This window comes from Macrobrachium rosenbergii, chromosome 44, assembly GCF_040412425.1.
Source record: "Macrobrachium rosenbergii isolate ZJJX-2024 chromosome 44, ASM4041242v1, whole genome shotgun sequence".
Lineage (NCBI taxonomy): Eukaryota > Metazoa > Arthropoda > Malacostraca > Decapoda > Palaemonidae > Macrobrachium > Macrobrachium rosenbergii.
The window spans coordinates 3194730-3213443 of record NC_089784.1 but is presented as its reverse complement, the minus strand read 5'-3'; positions in this window follow the sequence as shown (position 1 = coordinate 3213443).

The following is an 18714-nucleotide window of genomic DNA, read 5'->3' as shown; positions in this document are numbered from 1 at the left end:
TCCCCTTGGGCTGCCACACACTTCTCCCACCGTCGGAAGCAGCGCTGGAACGCCTCTTTTGAGATGGTACCGAGCTGTTCAAAAACTCTAAGGGATTTGCACGCCTTATTTAACTCAATAAATTACTTTAGAATGTGTAAATGTTTCGTTTCTCTCTCTCTCTCTCTCTCTCTCTCTCTCTCTCTCTCTCTCTCTCTCTCTCTCTCTCTCTCTCGGACGGGTGCGTTATCATGATGGAGCTGGCAATTGCCCGTTGCCCACACACACTCACAGAAAGAGAGAGAGAAGGAGAGAAAAACAAAACAGTTACACTTTCTAAAGTAATTCATCGAGTCAAATAAGGCGTTGAAACCCCTTAGAGTTTTATTTATTTATTCATTTATTTATTTATTTATTTAGTTATTTTTTTTTTTTTTTTTTTTTTTTTTACGAAACGGAACCACATTTCAGTCCCAGAAGACATCACAGAATGCGACGGACATTCTGTGCACCATCTCAAAAGACAACCGTTGGGAGAAGTGTGTGGCAGCCCAAGGGGACTACTTTGAAGGAGACTAGCGTAAGATTTTTGTATCTGAATAAGATATATATATATATATATATATATATATATATATATATATATATATATATATATATATATATATATATATATATATATATATATATATATATATATATATATATATATATATATATGGTGGTTATGAATAAAAGATATATGTCAAATGTTCAATGACAGAAATACTGGAAAACAGTAGAGTGAATAATAATATTATCCATACTATTGATAGAAAAACATCTATTTGGCATACCGATTTATAAGATACCCGAATGTAATATGTTTATAAAGAGTTAACCCTACTTTATCCCACCAGCGACTGCTCTTGTGACTGATAGCTCTGGAAATCAAAATATGAAGATAATCTCTATAATTTAACTTATACTAATCATATAAAATTTTACAGGTAGAAAATTCGTGTGGATAAGCGCAATGATTTACTTAAGAGGAACTGATAGATATCATGGCAGATTTCGGAAGCCTAAGTCGTTCAAGAGTAACATACCTACAAATATATTTAGCCTCTTGTATACGTTAAGTCCTGCGACATCAAAATTGAATTATATCATCTTGTAATATATCTTATATATAATATATATATATATATATATATATATATATATATATATATATATATATATATATATATATATATATGTATGTATGTATGTATGTATGTATGTATGTATGTATGTATGTATTTTAACAATGATGATATCATCAAAGGAATTAACAGCCACTTTCGTGTTATATTTCACATTTGTTTAATGTGATGAATCAGCAGTGACAAATTTTATGGCTTTTAAGAAATAGATTTCTTGAATTAGTTGCTTAAATTGGCATAGTTATATGTTTTAAACTGTTAAAAACATTCATGTTTATTCTGAGAGATCACATATCACCTTCCTCCCAAGGTTTGACGTTTACTTTTGAACAAACATTTACTTCCATAATTACTGGCTTTCACATTCAAATGGATTTATAACAAAAACATTTTTCTCAAAACCTTCCCAAACGTTGTAGTTGTGATTCGCTCGATATGTATTCTGTCAATGTCTCGATTCTGAAGTTTTTTCTTTTTAGGAGGAGAGTAAATGGACCGAGCACTCGAACAAATGAGGAATTACAATGAGCAAGGGACTTTTATATTTTTGTCAAAATGAAGGATCATAATCATTATTTATATATGAATGAATTTATAGCTTAGATCAGTGGTTCTTAAACGTTTTTTCAATGATTATGTATAGAAGGAAATTTTTGCCAACTATAATCCATAAACAATATTTTATATTTGTTGTCAAAATGTTATTCATAAACAGGATGAATAATCATTATTTTATAACAGTGATAACGTTTTTAGCAATTTTGTAATTAACATCAAATTAAAAAAAATATAGGTACCATCTAGGCATATTTATCCACAGAATTACTTAGATGAACATCATGTGTAAGGAGTCAGAAAGCTTCGGATTTTATATTTGTATACTCTCTTTAGAACATATTCACTAACGTCACCAAATATGAATATATACCCTTTTTTTATACAGATTTTAAAGAATATTTCGACTATTATTCACTTGTGTTCTCCGTTAAAGCAATTAAGGAAAAGACAGGTTGTCTATTCCTCCGATCAAGAAATTTTAAGACCTTTTCTTTAGCACGTTCCCCTAATTAAAAAGATAAAACAGTTCCCGTGTAACGGAGAATCCGAGAAGTTCAGGAACGCGCCTGAAACTAATGTCCAATTCACGTCTGAATTTCGTCATTAGTCTGTTCTGTCAGGTGCACGCAACAGTCTTCATTTGGCCATGAGTAATATGCCAAAGGGAAGTTCGACAGACTGAGAAAAACTCTCGTCAGCTTTTAATAAAAGGAAGAGCGCCGAGGGGTAGAGAGATGAAAATCAAGTTTATACTTTATACACCGATTGAAAAGAGGGATGAGATAAGAATATGCATACACGTGAATGCATAAATACATAGAGTAATTTGTTCACAAAATTTTTCCCAAATTTCTCATATGAAAATCTAAAATTAGGACATAAAACAAGATAAGAATATGCATCCACGTGAATGCATAAATACATAGTGTAGTCTGTTCACAAAATTTTTCCCAAATTTCTCATATGAAAATCTAAAATTAGAACATAAAACAAGATAAATACATAGAGCAATTTGTTCAGAAAATTTTTCCCAAATTTCTCATATGAAAATCTAAAATTAGAACATAAAACAGTGTACAAATAAATTTTATATTTTCTAGTAACGCAGAGTGAATTATGTGACAAAATGATTGGTTTATAGGTAAATATCTTGTGATATTGGATCCTTTGTCTATTTTTCCGATAAAAATTTAAATGGATAAAATGAATACCACAGAGAATTATGGCTAAAAACGGGAATGGCGAACGTAAAACATCAAAGCTGAATGCGAACAACAAAAGATTAGGTAAAAACGTAGAGAATTGTATTCTTGTTTTAATAACTCAGCAAAAATAAGACTATACTAATAACGTCAGTAGTCCACTTTTACTTATCAACAACTTTAAATTAGAGGCCAACAAAAATTTAGCTTTCCATAATAATAATAATAATAATAATAATAATAATAATAATAATAATAATAATAATAATAATAATAATAATAATAATAATGTGGAAGTTGTGTTTTACCAAGAGAATATTCAGCAAAATATTAGACTTTAATCCTTTCTGCTATTTGCAACCATCCACACAACTATTGAAGATAGAGCAATGTATATCTTGAGCAAGTTTTACAAACAAAATGGACGGAACACATCATTACCATGATAATACTAGCAAAGTACAATACATAAATCAGCTATATATATATATATATATATATATATATATATATATATATATATATTATATATATATATATATATATATATATATATATATATATGCGAGTGAATATCAATAAAATAAATATTATTATAATTATTATTATTTCTTCAACGAAAAAAATGTTTTGTGAGAAACCCTAAAAGCCAATATATATTCAATAAAAATATGAAACTAGTAAATGATATAGAACCATCCCTCAATGATTTCTACCCCAGATATCGTTCAGTGGATTAATTTCCAGTTGTATATATTTCTGGCATAAACTGCGCATTTCATCACTCGGCGATTTCGCTGTAACTGAAGAGGTTGGTGTACGGTAAACAGCTTTGTTATCTGTTTTGTGCTCGACTAAGCCGATAATAATATCATGGACTAATCATATATATATATATAATAATATCATATATATATATCATCATATATATATATATATATATATATATATATATATATATATATATATATATATATATATATATATATATATATATATACTATATATATGAATATGACAGCGTGGTAAGCGTTCGCATTATTCACTCGGCTTTGAGTCAATCAAATCAGAGTCGAAAATATTCAGTGTAAATGTAATCTTGTCATTTATTAACGTTATGAAAGACATATTTATGAGATGTTCTCACCATAGTAAGCAATATTGTTTAGAAAATCCCAGGAAGACTGTGATTCGTTTTATTTAGGCCACTACGTGAGGAATTGTCAGAAATGTTTCTTTGGAATCAATTTGTAATCTGGGAATCATGAAACTATCTCAAAATTTTATCATGCATAGGAAAAAACCAAGGTTATAAACTTCATTGCATGATCTGCGCCTCGCTTCTAATCCTGCTTGCGTTGCACGTCATTTTAGTTAAGAAAATATTTATTTTTTTTAATAGTTTAGAATCTCATTACCACATTTTGACCAGAAATTATCTTTAATGTAAGAACGTTAGTTGCTACTGAAAATCGATAACTGTGCTAGTACTAGTAATAGACTTTGGTTAATGCTATTCGCATTACATTATAGTGAAGATAAAGTAACTGAATTTTGGAAGTAAATCATTTGCATTTTTGTACTTATAATTTTACAGATAATGGAAAATTCTACAAGCAAATGTTTTGTATGTGGTAGGAAATCCCCAGTTTTCATGATTATTTTATATTTGCATTTTATCCCAAAGATAATAATTCTTAGGCTCACTCGTTTTACAGGCAAGAAACTACGACAGACTTATTTAATTGCGATATTTATTTATGTTTTTTTTATACTGGTTTGATACTTTCATAAATTTTATGATTGATTCTCTACGTTACGATTAAATGTGAAGCAAAAAAAAAAAAAAAATAGTTATAATTTGTCATATTCCCGTCAAATTCCCGTTTTCTATTGCAACGAACCTAAAATCTAACTTCCTGAAAGATTAAGTTTTATATTTCCATCATTTTACAACCCAGGGCGTTCTTTGCCTCATCCCTGTTCCCGATCGGTAAATAGTATAAACTTAATTGTCTCTCTCCTCCGGGGGGGGAGGGCCAACTTCCCTTTTATTAAAAGCTGACAAGTGTTTTTCTCAGTTTGTCGAACTCTCCCTTTGTCACGTTTCTCATGGCCAGATGAACACCGTTGCATGCACCCGGCAGAGCAGACTAATGACGAAATTCAGACATAAAACGGATATTTTGAACTAGTTCTTTACCTTCTATGGTTCTCCTATTACATATAAGTGTTATTTTTTTGTTAATTAACAGGTACAAGTAAATAATAATGTTACTTATTTAAATTCCTTTAGTAAGGACCAAAAGTAAATGATATATAAAAATCCTAAAAGTGATTTATATATATATATATATATATATATATATATATATATATATATATATATATATATATATATATATATATATATATATACACATACACATACACACACACACACACACACACATATATATATATATATATATATATACATAATACACACACACATAACATAATGCGAGTGTGTTTGTACATGTGTGTGAGACCAGGTCTCCAAATTCATCAATTTGTGTCAGAAATAATCTAAGTGTGATAAATCTCATTTTATGATGAAAGTAAAAAGACAGGAATTTCTAAGATACATTCTATTATAAGTTTTATGACAAGCCCTGGTGGTTACGCGTTTCTCTAAGAGTTGTTTTCAGAAAACTTTAGAAGTGGAACTTTGAATGGTTCCTAGACACGTAAAAGGGTATTGAAAAGGACAATGACTGGATTTATGGTTTTTCGAGAGTGTTTCCACAACTAATTTCTCGGGTTACCGTGATTTAATTTCCAGCCTAGGATGTTTATATTTTATCCACAGGTTTCATGTTAGTCAACTAGCTTAAGTATCAGTTATCTGTGAGAAAACCTTGTTCGGAAGGAATTGAAAAAAAAACGGAAAGCCGTATAATTTAAACCAAAAACAATGTGGATGCAAAGGTAAGTGATGACGAAAATGACAGAAAAGATAATATGCATTCTATACAAACGACGAATAAGCCCATAAACAAAATTAAGCTCTTTAAACACAAATTAAACCGACAAGTCCTAAACTATGCTGATCAATTTACACACTTGCAATGACCATAAATGTCTCTATGAAAGAAACCATCTTGTCAAAACACACTTTTCTTCAAATGTCAGTTCCCTTGCATTTTAAATACTTAAAAAAAAGTTTAAAGTACCATATATTTTTTAAAAGTAAATCATGGTTAAAATAACAAAGACATTCCATTTCAACCGAGTTTTGATAAAAAACAATTGAATAGGGACACACAATGTTCATCTAGCAGAGTCAAAGCTCAGAGAGAGAGAGAGAGAGAGAGAGAGAGAGAGAGAGAGAGAGAGAGAGAGAGAGAGAGCCCTTCATTAAGAGAAGTTTAAAAAATTACTTAGACGTCGATTCACAAAAGATCATTGGAGCGCAATGTAGGCCATTTATACAGAGGAAAAAATGACGAAGTGGTCCAATTTAGAGTTTAATTCTTCCTCTTCTACTCATCTCTGCCGGAAAAGAATTTGAATTGGCCCCCAGAACCACTGCAGGCAAGGGAAAGAGAATTATGTTTAAATAATCGTGAAGGGATGTCTATGTTCCTGAATGGTATGAGAATGTCTCTTACTGATGTAGTTAATTTTTATAGTTTGTAAAATGTCTGCAACTCAGTATCCCCTTGAACACATAAAGATTCCAAGCTTATCTTTATTTGCTTAAATTATTCTGAAATCCTGATAAAGGAAAAAAGGTGAAAACGTCATAGTATCTGCAACAGTGAAAAGTTGTGAAGGAATAAACATTAATAAACAAAAGGTTAACATAAAAGCTTCAAAATCTTACAATAGTAAATACATCAGTGTAAGAAAATTTCTGTGAGCTTACAAATGTTGCATACCTTCCCCATCTGAGGCTAAAAAGAAACATAGTCATCATCCATATCAGGATTCCCAACAGAAACGTTTTTGTGTGTAGAGGCGGAACCAAAAATTTAAAAAATACTCAAAGTAGCATGAATCTTGAAATGGCGAAACAAATCCGCAGTTATGTCTCGGTACAAATTTATTTAAAAGTTAGTCTAAACAGAGAGCTTTAAATATGTTTGTACCCATACATAACTGTGGATTTGTCTCTCTAAAAACGTTTTTCTTGCCCCACGACTTAATTTAAAAGAAATCCTTCTGAAGGCGAGTCACCTGATAGGCAATGTTCAATGCTTAGTCCCAGCTTGACGTTCTTGATAAATGTAATGATAGACGAGGCACAGGCAGAAAATATGTACGGCGAGACGACGCTTCAAAACGATTATATTACGGTAAATGGAGAATTAATGTCAATTAGGCTCCAGCCCAGCGGCAAGAAAATCTCTAAATCAATTCAAACTCGTAATCATCTAAGAGAGGGGTGGGGGGGGTTTGTCTAGCCTCTACTTTTATATCTTATTTCATAAATCACTAAGCACCATTTAATGACTTCTAATGTGTCTTGTAACAAATTATGGCGTCCCATAACGGCGAAGAATTTATGTACATCCCTAGAGCGCAAGGGTAGGGCCTCCCCCGCAGTACTCGGGACACTTTATGTCCTATTTGTCTCGACTAATACTTACTGTTATCGCCCACGCTACGAATTTTATCATGAAAGTTTTCAGATGCATCTCTCGTTTAGAATGTAGATTTATGGCTCATTCAGGAAATTCATGACGCCCTTGTGATATATATATATATATATATATATATATATATATATATATATATATATATATATATATATATATATATATATATATATATATATATATATATATATATATATATATATAGATAGATAGAATTTAACCCACTCAAAAAGATATATCATATATACAACCGGATATTAATATATATAAATTCTTAATCAGAAATCATAAAGAAAGATGTTTATATATAAATTTAACCCATATAAAAAAGAGCAATTCTCGTGTTATAACAACCGGATATTAATTTAATATAAAATTCTTAATCAGAAATCATAAAGAAAAGATGTTTCTGTAATAAATTTAACCCACTTAAAAAAGAGCAATTCTCGTGTTCGTAACAACCGGATATTAACTTTAATGTAAAATTCTTAATCAGAAATCATAAAGAAAAGATGTTTCTGTAACAAATTTAACCCACTTAAAAAAGAGCAATTCTCGTGTTCGTAACAACCGGATATTAACTTTAATGTAAAATTCTTAATCAGAAATCATAAAGAAAAGAAAAATAAGATTTTCCTTATCAGTATGCCAGACTTCCTCGGGTCAACAATCTTCCCTTTAATGTCTTATACAACCTTTAAAATACTTGTGGAAGGAAAACTTAGTGTTTCTGAGGCCTCCGTGATAACTCCTTTAATTAGGGCGCTGCCGCAACTTTGACTGGAAAGTTAGCCTTGTCCCCTTTCTTCTGCAATGAGGTCAAGACTTCACAACCACACTAGTAAGAAGAAGGAGTCAAATTAGAACTGCTTACAACTCTGGCATCTTCTTTACCTCTCAGGGCCTGATTTCATTTCATTTTATGGCAACTATCGGTGGCTGTTTACTCGCGAAATAGCTCTGACAACTTTATAAGGGAAGGAGCGTACGCATAATCACACTCGGACAGAAACAATTATATATATGTATATATATATATATATATATATATATATATATATATATATATATATATATATATATATATATATATATATATATATATATATGTATATATATATATACATACATATATAAACATACAAACACATACATATACATATAAGGTTCCTTGAATGAACGAGTCTTACGGAACCATTTTGAAAAGAAAAATTCTGTGACTGATTGGGTAGTACATTAGAAGTTTTTATTCAACTATTTCGTTTCTTTTGAATTATCAACAAAACCCAACAGGATCAAATTAATGAGACATGGACCCTTCCTTTAATTAATAATAATAATAATAATAATAATAATAATAATAATAATAATAATAATAATAATAATAATAATAATAATAATTACTCTATTCTCGACACAAGGTGAATACCACGAGCCACTCTCTCAGAAGCTTAAATTGAAAATTCGTCATTGTTGTTTCATTGTTGTTGTTTTATGTACTCTAGGAGATTAAGCCTTTAAAACTTACTTAAAATATATATATATATATATATATATATATATATATATATATATATATATATATATATATATAGGTTTAAATGTGATCTTGTTACAACTTGTTTTATTTTTCAAAAGCTGACTTCGATGTAATACCGTAAGGACAGAAAGCCGTTTCAAATAACGTTCCCTGATTCTGTTTTCTGTTTCTGAATTAATGTTTAGCTTTAAACAGTACATTTAGAAGCTTCTATTTCTTGCAAGGAGACGTCTGAAAGATTTTCACATTTTAAACATTATTATTATTTTAAATGGTGCTAAGGCGTTTATAACGACGGAATAAAAGAATAATTATAACATATTAATCTTTAAAATTTTGGAGCATCGTATTTGTTCAACACTTTGAAGATCACGACAAAGTTTTACAAGAGGAGAAAGAGGTATGCATAGACATGATCTTAGGCTTAAGTTAAGATACCACGAAGAGAAGTTAGTGGTAAATGTCGAAGTCTTTTACCGACGAAATTGAACTGGATGTAACCCCAGCTTGGGAAGTGTAGTTAGGAGTTGGTTAAAGTAGCGATGGACAAACTTTCCAGAGCATGGAACTAATATCAGGAGTTTTTTTACCCCACGAAATTTGTAGCAATGTTCTTAAGGATTTCGACGAGAGAAGCTAAGACGCTGAGAGAGAGAGAGAGAGAGAGAGAGAGAGAGAGAGAGAGAGAGAGAGAGAGAGAGAGAGAGAGAGTATATATATATATATATATATATATATATATATATATATATATATATATATATATATATATATATATATATATATATATATATATATATATATATATATATTATATATATGTATATATATATGTATGAATGTATGTATGTATGTATGTATACATATATCCACAAAGAAAAAGGCCGAATGTGACAAACGAAAATAGAAGCTATATAAAACATAAATATGGACAACTAACGAAAAACCTTCAACGGGCAAAACAAATATTCATGAAACACAACATGAATCAGAAGAGACACGACAAGAGTTCACGGCACTTGATATAAACACATGTAAATGAGATGGTCGTGTTAATTATGGTGGATCGTGTAGGATTAGTCATTGGCTTCCATGATAACAATGCGTACGAGTACTTTTTCTGTAAGTGATGCATCAACGTAATCTTTTATTTGGTTGGGATACTTATCCGCGATTAATGCCGATCCAGTAAATCTGTAAGTATTTGCATGACAATGCCGGACAAGGGAAAAAAAGCGTTGGGTGAATTTCGCCAGACAATTCTGTTAGACTGGATGACTTTCTTTTTTTTTTTTATCTATAATAGAAAGATATTTTGGTGGAAATGACCTTTCAGTGATGATTGTTTCATCCATTTCGGTTTCGTAATTTATATATAAATACGGTTAAGGATTTATCAATGTCATATCTACTCGTTCTGCTGACATCTTAGACTTGACTGAGAAGCTATGTCCCTCTCGCAAGACTGATAAGCTCACTTAAAAGATTTTAAGTTAAGTATACCTTAGTTTAACCAGACCCCTGAGCTGATTAACAGCTCTCCTATAGGGTTGGCCCGAAGTATTAGATTTATTTTACGTGGCTAAGAACCATTTGGTTACCTAGCAACGGGACCTACAGCTTATTGTGGAATCCGAACCACATTATACCGAGAAATGAATTTCTGTCACCAGAAACCAATTCCTCTCATTCTTCATTGGCCGGCAGGAGACTCGAGCGCGGCCCCAGCAGACTGCTAGCCGAGAACTATACCGACTCGTCCAACGAGGAACTAATAAAAGGATGGATTTTTTAGACAAACAAAAATTTATTACAGAGATTGACACAAGAGCTCAATTGCCAGTGTCGTGGGACATCGTCATTAAGCAAAAAAAGAAAAATATAAGCATATTAATGTAATAAATGAGGTAGAAATATGAATACTCTTATAGATGAAAAAACTATGAGTTTTTTTTTACATAATCTCATTGCTTTTACTGTTCAGTCCTCAACATGGTTTTTTTCTTTTTACTCAACTTTAATTAGGACAAACATATTTGTTTATATAAAATTTCTCTTACTTTTTATTATTTTCTCACATGCAAATACTTCAGTGTGATACGGAGACATGCATAACATCTCTATCTCTCTCTGTCTGTCTGTCTGTCTGTCTGTCTGTCTGTCTGTCTGTCTGTCTGTCTGTCTCTCTCTCTCTGCATATATATATATATATATATATATATATATATATATATATATATATATATATATATATATATATATATATATATATATATATATATATATCAAATCCTTATTCCTTTCTGAACAATCAACAGCAGTATTTCTCTCAATACGTCTCTCTCTAGTCATTACTTTTATCCACGTTTCAACACAAGTTTATCTCTCTCTCTCTTTATATGCAGTATATACTCGTATATCGTGTGTGTGTTTTCTCAAATGTTTTAAAGCAATTTTACGTTTCTCTCTCTCTCTCTCTCTCTCTCTCTCTCTCTCTCTCTTCCCTATCCACTCGGGACTAAGAACGCTGAGGCAATCGATGAAAATACAGTTTCTCTCCGAATTCACCTCTCTCTCTCTCTCTCTCTCTCTCTCTCTCTCTCTCTCTCTCTCTCTCTCTCTCTCTCTCCTGTTTGGCTCCAGGGAATGAATTCGGCAAGAGGAATAATAGACTGATTATTCGAAGCCTTGAAGCTTTCTCTTGTGTCTCGAAAGCTTTCTCCGTGTCGTACTTCTAATTATTGGGTTTACTGCCTTTGTCCTTCAGATGTATAGAGCTTCCTTTTTTTTTTCTTTTTTTGAACGAATATAGGTTTTTTTTTTCTCCTTTTGTTTCGCTGGTATAACGTGGAGTGGGAAAAATCATGATGTGATGTTTTTCACCGTTGGTTTTCACAGAATTTTGCGGTAGGTTTCCAAGCTATGTAGTTGAAAGGTATTTCGATTAGACGCCTTGATCATTATTTTTGCGATCGTTTAAATGAATCGAAAGATTTCGAAAGTTAGTTTTAGTGAACAATTTAATTATATGCTGATTATTCACGACATATCATAAACGGGTGAAAAGGAAGTTATAACATATTTGGTAGGAGATGTGTTTACCAAAATTTATTTTCCTATGGGAACTGCAACGATTCTAAAAAAAAAAGGCTCATTAATCATTAGAACTGGAAAATTTAGTTTCAGTTCTCTATACAATCAATTTTACGTACCTAGAGGATGAAAACAACGATTGGACACCAATAAAAATAAAAAAACAGAAAAGGAAGTCAGATTTGTTTTGATCTTTTCAATGTCTAAACAACTTCAGCAGATCTAATGATCTGATGTGGTGAAAGTTTCTGATTCTTCCCCAACTAAAAAAAGGAATACAATTAAAAATCACATATCTGCTTTGAAAATAATCATCAAACATACACATGACAATTCCTAAACGAAAATATCGGTACGCTTTAGAGCTCATAAGCATCTAATTTTTAAAGCCTATCTATTGGAATTGTAGGTTTTGCTAACAGACTCTTTTTTTTAATGGTCTTGGAAAATCTAACTAGCCAGACGGATTCTCTGATATTAATTCACTTTAAAGTGAAAAGATCTTCTATTCTAGAGAACTGGAAATATAATAAAACAACGAGGTGGGTGTAAGGGATGTTTAATACTTTACTAAATAAAGGATTGCGGTCATAATTAATTCCACGGAGGAAGACTAACTGGATTTGGGGCTAAACTCAAGTCTATTCATTTCTCAATTGATTTATAAACTCTATTTTCATCATTGTTTTAGAATGTTCAGTCTGATGGAAACACAACAGGAAATTGACTGAGCATTTTGTAAACCTTGGAAATAACGAGGTGTAAACGTGTCAATGGGAAAAATTTCTTATGTAAAATCTTAAAGTCAGGTCGATGTAAAACAGTTTCAATGATTAAATTTGCATTGTAATAGTCAGAGTCTCTGACCTGAATGCCAGCTGCACAAATTTCAGATTATATAAATTATATATATATAATTTATATAATATTTCGAGGCGAGGTCAATGAACCTATCCGCACATAAGATCAAGGCCGTATATACCTATGACGTCTGGCTATTCTTGGAGGTCACTAGCTCTCGTGGTAACGCCTCATGCTAACTAGGTATTTACAGTCAATAACCCCCATATAGTTTGAAACTCAGTATTTGATAGCAACAATATATATTTAAACACTAAAATAAAGTTCTTCATTTCCATTAAATCGATAAATGACATTATTGTCACCGATTAATTAGTATAATTAAATGTTCACTTTTTGCAAAAACAATGATCGAAAACGGTAACGTTTTAAAGGTAAATTTAAACACTAAAAATATATATCCTAATTTCTAGAAGCCTTTTCTTCGTTCTTTTGAAAATACAAGTGAAGTTTGCGGCGTTTGCAGAACATAACTGTTTTTTATTGTACCATTAGGAAATATTATCATACGGACCATCATAAAATGGAAGCAGAAGTAAGAGAAGCAAGCATAAACCGTATCCTAAAGGGAAAAGACAAAAAGAATTTGTGAGGAAAACAAAAATGTCTACATATTTTTTTTTATTCCTTTTTTATTTTATTTCATTGCCGTCATTTTCATAATTCTCCCTTTTTTCCAGCAGCAACAGTATGTCTTTGTTAACCAAGAATTTATTTCAGTTTTTTTCTTCTCAATCTCCAAATTAAGGTATAATTACTTTACATACAGATTGCAGATGACACGACCCTACAACGCCCTCTCACCCCAGATAAAAATAAAGATATTATTTGTATTCCATCCTCTGTGATTGTTTTGCCTAATCTGTAAAGTGACAGACGACTCTATCGCCAAGCAACTTGGTAATTATTACCTCTCTGAGTTATCAGAATTTCTTTTAATGATCCAAGAGATGATCTGTTTCTGGTCCCGTTTCTGTTTACTTATCTGATGAATTATGTTCCGGATAGTCTTACAGTATCAGCTCAATGTCTGATAATTTGCTTTACGGATTTATATTTACGAGCGCAGGAAGGACTTATAAAGGAGTCAAGTTTGCTATATATTTGTGCTTTTGTTTTCATTCGTAGTCCAAAAATGTAGACAAGTTTTGTTTAAGTTTTAGCATTCCGTCTTCAATCAGATCCAAGCGAACTGTTCCGTTTGTCCAATAGCTTTTTTGGCATGCATGAGAAAAAAAATAATCTCTTATCTCCGGCGGAAATGAAAGGGACTATTTTTTATCTTCCTACTATGCCCGAATCTCTAATTACAGGGAGCCTAAAAAACGTTTAGAAATGGCGTAAAGGAGTCAAGAATTAGAGAAAGAAAATAAAAAATCACGGAATGCCGCGCCACCTCTACATCAGATCAAGCGTTCTGAAATATTCTGTATAAAGCTTTCGTTATTTTGTGAGGCAGTTTTTATCTGTTTACAGCAGGCAACGTATTTCGGACTTAATTGCTTTCTAATAAGACTATTATTTTTGCCAGAAACATTTTAATCGCTTCGGAATTACGGACAAGCTGGTTTCTCTTGAAATGAGAAGACAAAAATATGCAGAAAGTTGAGATTCCCTTCAGAATGAAATACTTGAACCGCACGCGTTCAAACATGCACACACATACACACACACATATACAGTATATATATATATATATATATATATATATATATATATATATATATATATATATATATATATATATATATGTGTATATATATATGTGTATATATGTTTGTCTGGCGGATGGAAAACTAGGCACTGAGCCGTTCATACTTCAACTGATGAAAGAAGCGTGGGTCGCAAGCACAGGAAACTTTCGCAACACCTGCTGCTTCATGAAACTTCTACAGAGAAGGTCCATTAGAAATGCGTCGACCCGACCACCTCCTTCTCAATAAACAGCACCACTCTGCCGTTTTGCTGAATGGCAATTATGACCTTCCAAACCAACGCTTTTTTTTTTTTTTGGTTCCATCTAGACTGCTATTTCTTGGTCAGGTCATCTTATTTTATGTGTTTCCTCCTTTCAACCTTCCTTGCTTTATGTATGTGATGCAAGCAATCCATTATACCAGCACATTTGAGGTCAAAATCCACACTTTTCTTCCGTAAGTTAGAGTTGGCTCTGCAATTCGAACTTCCTTCCTTTGAAGTCTTCTTACTTTCCTGTCGTTATTTAATCTGTTATTCTCCTCACTCTTTTATCAAGTGTTACATATGTTTACAAATACCTACGTGTATAGAGCAGTCTCGTTCCTCAACCACTTGTATGCGTTGGTATCGTAGGTACTTCAATAGAAAAAAAAATTAACTTATTTTGACTCTAAGTTATGACGAATGAATTATGAAAATATTTTGCTAAAAATAAACAACAATAAAGTGTATTCGACTGTCAGAAAACCTGACTAAACATGGATATATATTTTGATATTTCACCATTCTTAAAAATTACATTTCAATCTTATTTTTTCTCAAAACCAGTTCCACGTCATAAAAATTGCCAATAACAAAGTTAATGACGTTAATAACACTAGACTTTTTATCAATAAAAAAAAACAGCAACATAAAAAAAAATTGGCTTATTTTACCCAGAACATTTTTATCTTCGTGTTTATGAAGCCTCTGTTTACAAACAGCCTATAAAAGTACTTGTTGCTCGAACATAATCCCCACCTCCAAATCCACTTTGGCCCATTGAGATAGCCAGCGTTTTTTTTTTTTTTTATACGTGAAATTTTCATCGGAACGTTTTTTTTTTTCTTTTCACAAATAAACGTGAGTGATTGCCATTAATAACCATTTATGTTGAATCATTTCGAATAGATCGACAAAAAGAATTTCTGAATTGCTGATAATTGGACTGCTTTTATGGCTCGAAACTGTCGGCAACTAGTTATTAAACGCAAAGCTTTACGAGCGGTTCAATACAGCGTACATGTATATATGTATATTTTCTTTTCACAGAGAAATGAAACAGGAAAATAACCGGGCTGTTTTATTCATGTTGCGTGTGATCTTCCTACCTCCCTTATTTGTAATAGTATGAGTATATATATATATATATATATATATATATATATATATATATATATATATATATATATATATATATATATATATATATATATATATATATATATATGTGTGTGTGTGTGTGTGTGTGTGTGTGTGTATAAACGCAGAGAGAGACAGAGAGACAGAGACAATAGCCGGTAGGAAAAATTCAAACAAAAGACTGCTAGGCGTTCCGAATCATCAGTTACATCTTTGCATGAATGACCCTAAAGAGTTGTAACTAACAGTCCTTTGTTTACTTTGTTTATATATATATATATATATATATATATATATATATATATATATATATATATATATATATATATATATATATATATATATATATAATTGAATTAATTGGAAGGATAGGATTTCAAATAACAGAATTTTTAGAGAAGTAACGAGGGTGCAACCGGTCGATGAGTATGTTAGATTCTCACGCTGGAAGTGGCTAGACCATGTGTATAGAAGACAGCGATTAGTACGAGATACACCAGGGTGGGTTGCCCTTGGTAAGAAGAGGTAGAGGTAGGCCAAAGGAGACGTGGTTAAGGACAATGAGGCGGGAAGCAGGTCGAGGCCTATGCGTCCCTTGTGGGTCCCACAGGAAATCATATATATATATATATATATATATATATATATATATATATATATATATATATATATATATATATATATATATATATATACATATATATATATATGAAGAATCACTCCTTCTATATACGATGGCCGATCGTCGATAAAGTACGGAAGGAAGAAGTGTCTGTGCGTGAGAACATAGAACTGACAGTAATATGAGTGGACGGAAGTCGATACTAAATTACAGGTGGTTACTCAAAGCTTAGACTTGCCTGACAAAGACATCTTTATTTGCCATACCTTATAAGAAACCAGTAATCTCAATTTCCTTTGTTTTTAATCTGTACATTTTCTCGCCTAACCACCGACATAATTTTATGTCATTGACATCATTCAGTGTGGACTTTAGAGACATGGTTAATTTTGAGAGTATCAGAAGATGACAATATTCTCAAAACGTAGTTATAACTGGATGAGAAAATTGACTAAAATGTTGTGAAACTAAATAACTCTGTTATATCGTCTGTCAAAGAAGACTTTAATATGCAAAGACTATCGTGGTATTAGTTGTCATGGCCATCCCCGACCAACAAATTTGTCATTGATACCCATAAAAAGCAATGCATCGATGATGAATTTTTCCGAGGAACTCATTTGTTATCGCCTGACGTATTCTTCTGAAAAAAAAAAAGCAATGGACGCATGAATTCTCTTTGTCTAGTTTTCCATATTTGATCTCCGAATCACCCTTTAGGCTCAGCTGCTTCATTTATGGACTAAATCGATGGGTTAATCAACCTCCGAGCCAATCATGTTAGCCCGGAGCGTCCAGTACTCAGCAAAAAATAATAATGACCTCTATTAAGTTTCCGTGATATTTCGATGCGAGTTTTGTTTTGATATCATTAGCATATATTTCAAATTATGTGACTAAATAACACTGCTATTTCATCTCTAGCTCTGTCAGGCAAGGAAGAAGAGAGGATAACATTCCTGTTATTCGGAAATATTCTCTGATGCTAAATAAAGAACTTTGTTTTGGAGGAAAATGTCATCGCGCAATTAAATTTGAGTATCCCACGCAATTAAGAACTCAAATATTACACCTAGGGAAAAATATCTTTTTATTCTGTTTTTTTTTTTTTTTTTTTTTTTTTTGTTTTTCTCTTTTATAGGGAAGGCTTCCAAATGCTCAAACTAATTTTTTCAACTTCAGGCAAAAAGCATTTTAATGTTGTTGTTGACCTAGAAATGACTCCATACAAATATTTTTGCAATCCTGATTTTTTTTCGCCGTTGGAGATATTTTTTCCATATAATTCGACAATGTACAATATCGTTTATTCAATTGTGATAATGTTTTAAATGGAATTTTATTCATACTTAAAAATTCAAAATGAAATGATTGCACAAAATTAGTAGAACTGATAGCGTTACTTTACCTTACGTTGCTTCTAATTCAGCAAATAAACTGTTAGCCCCTTCGCGAGCTGATTCCGCCATACCGTTTGTGTGTGTGCGTTTTTATATTTGTATCATTACCTAAAATGTGAAATTATCTAGCCTGAAAGTTTGTGTGTGTGTTTTTATATTTGTATCATTACCTAAAATGTAAAATTGTTTAGACTGATAAAAATAATGATTTTGCTCTTGCTTTCGTTTTCGGCTAGCACTCTGCTGGCAATAATACGAGTACGATTCAGTTACCTTGTCGGCACTGAAATACTCTTTTTCTAGGAACTTAGTTCTGAAAATGAGAGAATAATAATAATAATAATTTCTCGTTAATAATAATAATAATAATAATAATCATAATATAATAATATGGCTGCATTTTGCGAATTGATTTTATACTGAGTTTTCTCAATTCTTCTAATAATTTGCTTTTCCTGCACATCAGTATTAGTCAAGCCTGACAAGCCTAATGAGTCTGGCACATTAAGTTCTTCTGCCTTGCCATCGTG